An 8,013-nucleotide genomic window follows, 5' to 3' on the forward strand; every position below is an offset into this window, starting at 1 on the left:
TACTTGATAAAGTTCTTTTCCATTTTTCCTCTCAAACTAATAAAATCTAGCTACATTCTTTATAAAAGCATGTAAAAATTGGGTGTCCGCGTCAATTAAAGCTTAATATAAATACAATCCGATGATTCTTGTTGTATACATACATAGATGGATCGATATTTGAATTTATTCAATATTCAAGCTTAGTTTAAATCCAAAATATGTGAAAGGTCATGAATGGGGTCTTGAAGTTTTTCTTTTAATATCTGTTTTGAGAAATAATCTCACGAGTTTGTTCATAAAGAATTTTTGAGTTGTTCTAATCGAACTTTATGGAATAATCTTGCGCTTCAAAATTGAAAGCTATAACACTCTTATACTCTAATAGTATCGTGATATCAGGAGGGTTTTGGACCTTTTGGTTACTCGAACGTAGTACTCCTAACTTTTGAAACCCATCATTTGATCCATTCAAGCAATCCTGTGTTGATCCATTAACAAGCCACGCGCTTGTTAATTCCCAAGTCAACAACACCAGTATAGTTATGTTATGTTGTACTCCCACTGGGCCTGGAGCTTGCTCAATATCTACGTCGTCCCTGCAGCATAAACCAGCACCAGTATATTCACGTGGCAGATATTGTGAAAATGAGCACACAAAACCCGACCCAAAGCTTTTTAGCCAAGTCCACCCAGTAAACAAAATACGCTGCATTGTCATCTCCTTTTCAAATTGAATATTTCTAAATATGCATGAATTTCTCTGATTCCAGAAGCACCAAACTTTTGAACACCAAATTACACTCCAATTTTCAATCTTTCTCCCAGAAGTCATGCCATAAGAACGATTTTGGACTCTCACGTGTATAAGCTTTCTGAGTAGAGCAATCAATCACATAACTTGGCATCAAGTTTTTTTTATCCATAAGAATAAAAAATAATATCAGAAAATTTACATAAGTCGCGCACCTTATTGAGCTAGACTTCCTCTACCATCACTTGCATCAACTGATAACAAATAATTAGGATGACATTTTTTTTTTCCATTTTCTGCTTTTATTATTTTCTGCTTATATTATTGGGAGATTGGGAAAAGGAAAATTCATAACTTGGATTGCTGGTTTTATAATTTTCTATTGATTAGTTGCTCTCACTTGGAAGAACTGCAATTTGTGAATTTGAGAACGAAATAAATAAAATTTAATAGTAGATAAATGTTCATTCATTGTTTAGTGTCACTAGAACTTTATGAGAACTCATCAGTATTCCAACTAAAGATTCTTGATACAGAGTTTCTCCCGAGTCCTTATCCTTATTGTACGTATAGTCATGAGAAATAGAAAGTGTAAAAGGCATCACATATAACTAGATAAAGATGAGTTCTTCCAATTAATGATAATAGATTGAAAAAGTCTACAACCACAACGTTCCTGTTTTATAAAAGTGCATTACGTACATACGTTTGAGTTTAACTGTATATTAATCCCTTGGAAGTAGATGCTTTCCCGTTTAGTACAAGGAACGCATATGTTTTTGGACGTGAAAAGCTTTCATTGTTTTGATTACTAATTTGAGTTAATGGGTCGGGGTCAGTAGTCATCATGATGAGTAGTAGTCTTAGTCTCCATGTTGTAAGTTTAGCTTCAGGAAGATTGAAAGCCTTTTTAGCTTAATTCCTTCTATGTGGTCATCGAAACGTTAACGTGTCTCTGTCTCAATTTTTGCTAATGCTGACTGATCCAATATAGAAACCACGTATTTGGTGTAATTGTGCAATTTGAATCTTTTTTCATTTGATATGTTGTCACGTTGATGTGTGTCTAAGATGTTATTTATTCGGTTATTCCCCCCTCCCTCACATTAAGGTATTGTATAGAGCATTGAGCAATGGTTCTTAATAGTAGATAACAAGATTCTTTATCGATAGCTAGTGACTTGGAGAGATGGAACAATTTTAGTCCTGTCTTTCCTATCTTAACATATGCTCAAGCTTCTTCAATAAAAACTTTTCATTTTTTTATTTCTCTAATTGACATTGCTCCAATATTGTTCCTGAAGACTCTTGTCGGCACCAATGATTACGCAGATCTTACTTTGAAATTAGTCAAATTACATATATATTAAAATATAATAAAAATAAACAAATTTATAAGAAATAAAAGTGGAAAAAAAGAATAAAAAATATTTGATTTTTTGATACTACGTTTTTTTAATGTTTAAAAAAGTTTAATATGAGGATTATTTATAATAGGGGTTAATTTTATCAAAAAGTGAAAACAAATAAACGGTTGAGATTTCTTCTTTCTTAGTAACTTAACTCTAATTTAATATAATGATTATTTATAATAGGGGTTAATTTTAAAAATTAATTCAGATAAAATTTAAATTTAAGTTTATAATTATATGTGCAAGAAGAGATAAAGTTTCATAATTAATTGAAAAAAATAAAGTTTAACGTATTTATATACAAAAGAATAAAATTTAAGAACCGATTTAAGGATCAATTAAGATGTTTATTAATTACTTTATTTATAAAAGAGATAAAATATAAAGAAATTAAATAACCAGTACACTAATTTGTAATTCATAATCACGTATTACTTCCACTTTCGGTATGTATTTATTCCAAAGGAATAATTTTTGCCTTTTCGGTTTGCGATTGGAGATTATATTCTCCATGATGGGGCTACTTCTAATGAATATTAATTGTATGCGTTACTGTTTCATGGGTCTGAAGCGATTCTATGAAGTTGTAATAGAGCACTTCGAAACTACTTTCTAATAGAACACTTCCAAACTTGATAAACGGAGATTATATTCTTCAATTGATATGACAAGCGATTATCATTAATTATTTGAAGGTTCCTGATCACGAATGAGTTTGATTACTTATCACCCTCTTGAAAATGTGAATATATTCGTGTCAATTGATTTAGTACTTCTAAGAGAAACATTAAAAAGAGGGAATTAGATTAATTTTGTTTTCTATTCTTGAATTTTTTGTAAAGTTTATTTTTAGTCTTTAAATAAAATATTTAGTACTTTTGTTTAGTTTCTACCGTTAAGTAGCATAGTTAACTAAAAATGAACGCATTTCCTCTCAATCCTTTTCAAAATATCTTCAAGAAACTCTCAACTCATAACTTCAGTAAACCGAAACTTCTCGAACTGCACTTCTTGAAATCTTCTTTCAAAAAATACGTCTCTTGAACTCTAAAGATTACAAATCCATCTTACTGGTAGCTTTCATAAATCCATATCTTCACTCCATAGTGCAACTACTTTTTACTTCAGCAAAGACTTCTTCTCGAACATTTTGTCATAGAAATAACTCCTCAATAATCTTAAACCTAAAATGTTTTCACAAATTATACACTTGAAAAAAAATTCTGTGTACTCCAAAAGTGCCGATGGATATACTTATATTTATCTTATTTCAAGGAGAAAAATGAATGTTTGAACCTATAATTTATTAGATGTAAGACCTGACTTTTGTAATTCCATAATATACTCATGGATTGAAAAGTTCTTATTCATCTTATTTCATTCGATCAACCCTTTTAAATTTTAACTTTAAAATGATATGTTACTCGTTAATAAAATATTCTTTTGAGTATATTGAGAAGATATGAACATGAGATCTGATACTTCGTTTCTATCAAATCTTGGATGTAAAAAAATTCCATTATTGAACATATTCCCTAATTCATATATAAAAGTATTAATTCTTTTTTTGGACAGGAAAGTATAAATTATTTCTCGTCTATTTTTTCATATAATTCTTTTGTTAGATATTACTTTTTATTTTTTAGGGGTGTTTCCATAATAAAAATTCATGAGAATAATCTTGTGAAAAAAGTAATGTAGGACAATTTGTTTATTCACACGCATTACTTTATTCACATACGTTGAAATCCACTTTTGTCATATATGCTTAAGGGACCAAATGACTTTTTACGAGGAAGTGTCAACATGTCTCCTAAAAATAGAAATAAAATAAAATTGGTGATTTCTATAAGAGTGAAATAGAAAATCTGCAATATTTAAAAGAATTAAATGAATAAACTAAAAAAATTAATAAATGAAATAATCACCAAAATTATTAAAAAAAGTTACAATCTTTGAAAATGAAGAATCAAATGAGACCAAGATATTTGAATAGATAAAAATATATTTTAAAAAAGAAGCAAATATTAACTAGTGTTATGAGTGTATTGAAATTTTTTTAATTTTTTTTATAAAATACGTAAAATTGTGTTATTAATGATATTTTTTGTCTTTCTGTAATTTTTTACCATGAATATTTTTTTACTTTAATTATAAAATATTTTTTAAAAGTTTATTAGTTTCTTTTTATAAGATTCTTTTTTAATTTCTACATAGATAAATTACGTTTTTTCTTATTAATTTATTTTAAATATTAATAAGAAATAATTAAGTGGATTGAAAGAGAAAAAAATAATTTTAAAATAATCATATAATTAATTTACTAATTTAATATAATTAATTAAATTAACTAATTTAGTCAACAGAATAAGAAAATAAATAGATTAAGAACACTGGTTAATAATATCCCTAAAAAAAGTGGTGTAGGCTGCAGAATCCTCACAAGTTACAAGGTCGACAATCAGGAAAGGAATTTCAGAACTCAATATCTGCATTAAATGAAAATTCCTTTTGGACATGAAAAGATATTTGCTCTTCCTGATTATTCCCTTTCATGACTACAGCTCTATAAGACATTGGAGGTCACAGATTGGTAAGCACAAATAAGAAAAGCAAGAACAAATTCATAGAGTTCAGAATATGAGACAGTACCATAGATCCTGCTTGCACGTGTGGTGTATGTTCTGTTCCTCCCCTGCAAATAAATTCATAAAACATACTTATGGGCATTAGAGCCACGCAGAATCCATGTATTTTTTTAGTTATACAACATTACTACTTATACATATGGACTCTATGTCATTCATGGAAGTTTTAAGTTATCTAATCTCTTTGGAATCCGTAGAAGGAATTATGTTTGCAAGTTCAGTTTGGATAAATTTAAAAATCATTCAAGCAATGCTGTAGACCCGTCGATATGAAATACACACGTGTGTGTGTATATAAATATATATATATATATATATATATATATATATATATATATATATATATATTGTGCTACCCTTTACGTATTCTCAGTTACTGTGGAATGTTCGTAATCTAATTGCTATTTACTAACTATAGCATATAAGCTGACCAACTTTTTACGTTGCATATACGGAATAATCATTTTTTTAAAGTTATCTTTGGATTCACAAGCTGTTCACGTTTGAAAAGGCATTCACCTGTTTGTTCAACAATTTGACTGAAGAACAGAATAAAATCCTCTTGATGATAATGTTATCACGAACTTTCTTAGATACCAATATACCATAATAGTCCATTAAATGATCTAAGCTTGGATTGGAAATGGATCTAGACCTTTTAATCGAAGTTACATATATGTTGACCCACATATATATTCTTTTTAAGTTTCAACAACTTAGTTCAGGTCATTAACTTTTTTAATGATTATAAGTTAACCAAATCAGTCAATAGTTCACTAATCAAAGGTTCGATTTGTTGAAATGACATCAGATAAAGAAAAAGAGACAGAGAATTCAGTGGCATGCAGCTTCGTGTTAGTTTCCTACATAACTGTTATGGTTTTAACATCCATCCGATCCAATGGCTTGCTCGTGATTAAGAAATGCTAATTATAATTAACTAACGAGAACATGAGACACAATCTGCCACTGCCATTATAGAAAGTAACATTGCATGTGAGTCAAGACCGAAAGTTGGTGAGTCCAATTCCCGTCAACACTGCAGCCCATGCTTTTGTACGAATTAAAATAAACAACTAAAGAAAGAAACAAAACTGTATATTATAAAATTTCTGTTTGTTTTTGCTGGTAGAAAAGATACAGCCCACTGTTTAGTAGCATACAGAAAAGTGAGAAAACCAAAATTGATTAACCACCATGCCATTTCCGCCTCAAAAAAGAAAGAAAACACAGACAGAATGGTCTAGACATTCGTGCCATCTGCTCAGGTAAAAATTTATGGCTAACAATAACAATGGCAGTGAACTCTAGACTAGAGCCTTTCTTTATTAACGTTTGTTCTAGCTAACAATAAAAATTTGTGTTTTTTTAATAAAATAAAATTAACTTACGTACTTTAATTTTTATGCCAAAGTTAGACGACATATAAAAATTAATAACATTAGTTGATTTTAGTTTAGTAATTCGTTTTACTTTCTTATATTAGTATTTTCTTATAAATATTCATAAAAAAGTTTATCCGTGCCAAACCTAAATATTCGATTAGGAAAAGGAAGAGGAACAAAAGGGAAAAGGACAAACGGCTAGCTAATTCTGGGTTAGTTAATGCTGATCAAAATTATACTCCTGTAAAGAGGATTACTTTTGGAGTTTTGTCACTTTGTCATAAGGAATACAATGCTATCGTAGGGAAGCCAACAAAACTCGTACCTGATCAGTGATCAACTTATATTTATGACCGATCAATGGTACTTGTAAACTTTATTTGTGATTATTCTTTTTTTGGGGTTTATGTTGCATTGTTGTATTCTCTTTGTATATTAATTCCCTCTGTTTTTCAAACTATGGCACAACTTGTGCTTTTGTTTGATCTATTCTATTTAATAATACGTCGTTTGGCTTATAAAAAAAACTTTAGAGTTATGATTAATGTGATTTCAAGACTTTTTTTTTTCTTGAATTTCCTCTCAATTTATTATTATTATTGTAATCAAGTCATTTTATCAATTTTCATTTACTTCAATTTCTTAATCCCCCCCCCTAAAAAAAAAAATCTCCATAACTGTCTGAACTTGTTAATACAAATATTTTACACTTTTTTTATCAACCTAAATATCATACATTACTCAAAATTAAAAAAAAAACCTCAAAATTTCTCCTCTTCAAAGCTTTTTTCTTTTTATCAGTTTTTCAACTTTTGAATCTTCTAAATCATTTTCCATCTCAAACCTATATACATGATAAATTAAGAGAGTATTTGGTTTAAGATTTATTTATTTTTATTTTGTTTTAAGTTTGTGTACCAAATAGTAAAACTACAAAAATAAAATAATAAAAAGTTGTTTTTCTAACTGACTCCTGTACATTTTTCTTAAATGAGAAATATAATATATAAAAACAAAACGTCATTTTGTAATTAAATGTGAAAATAAAATTAAAATAAATATTTTTTCAAACCAAACAACTCAAATTTAAATAAAAAATCATTGAGAGATTGGAATCGTATACTAACTACAAGATAAACATTAACAATTAAACCTATATTTATACATGTGTTCTATCTAGTGCGAGTTTTGGTTTTTTTATGTATGTGTGTGTCTAGTGTTTTGGTTTTTTTATGTGTGTGTGTGTGTGTGATAGCTTAGACAAATAATGTTATATTTACATGTTGAGTTAGAAGATCATCATTTAGGATTTAATTATGCGGCAAACATTTTCCGAAATCTCTCAATGCATGTCTTCTCAATTGATTCCTTTATTAGTTCAATTGGCGGTGATCCAAAGGGTTACCTTTTTATGGCATGCCTGGCTTTTATCGTTTTCCCTGATGAAATGATAATGCTGTTGCCTTTGTCACAACTGATAATTAAATATTGTAAAAAGACTGCCAAAAATAATGAATAGATCCTTACATAGATTACATTTTACGTATAATCCGATTATTTGTAAATGATCGATCTATACTACTTGAGAAGAAAACACATTCTTTTTTTTTTTTTTCTAGTTAGTACGTTACAGGAATCATTTTTAGGAGATAAAGCTTATTCAAGCCAAATATATCCAGAACATCGTGAAGTTAACTTTTTAGGCAATTTTTGTTTTCAAACACAAGGCATAAATCTAAAATTTTATTTAAAACAGTCAAGTATATATTATTTGAACCAACCACTCACTAGCTATAAGAAAATATATATGAATGAGTTCAGATTCATTCTACTAA

This window comes from Glycine max, chromosome 7 (assembly GCF_000004515.6).
Source record: "Glycine max cultivar Williams 82 chromosome 7, Glycine_max_v4.0, whole genome shotgun sequence".
Taxonomy (NCBI): domain Eukaryota; kingdom Viridiplantae; phylum Streptophyta; class Magnoliopsida; order Fabales; family Fabaceae; genus Glycine; species Glycine max.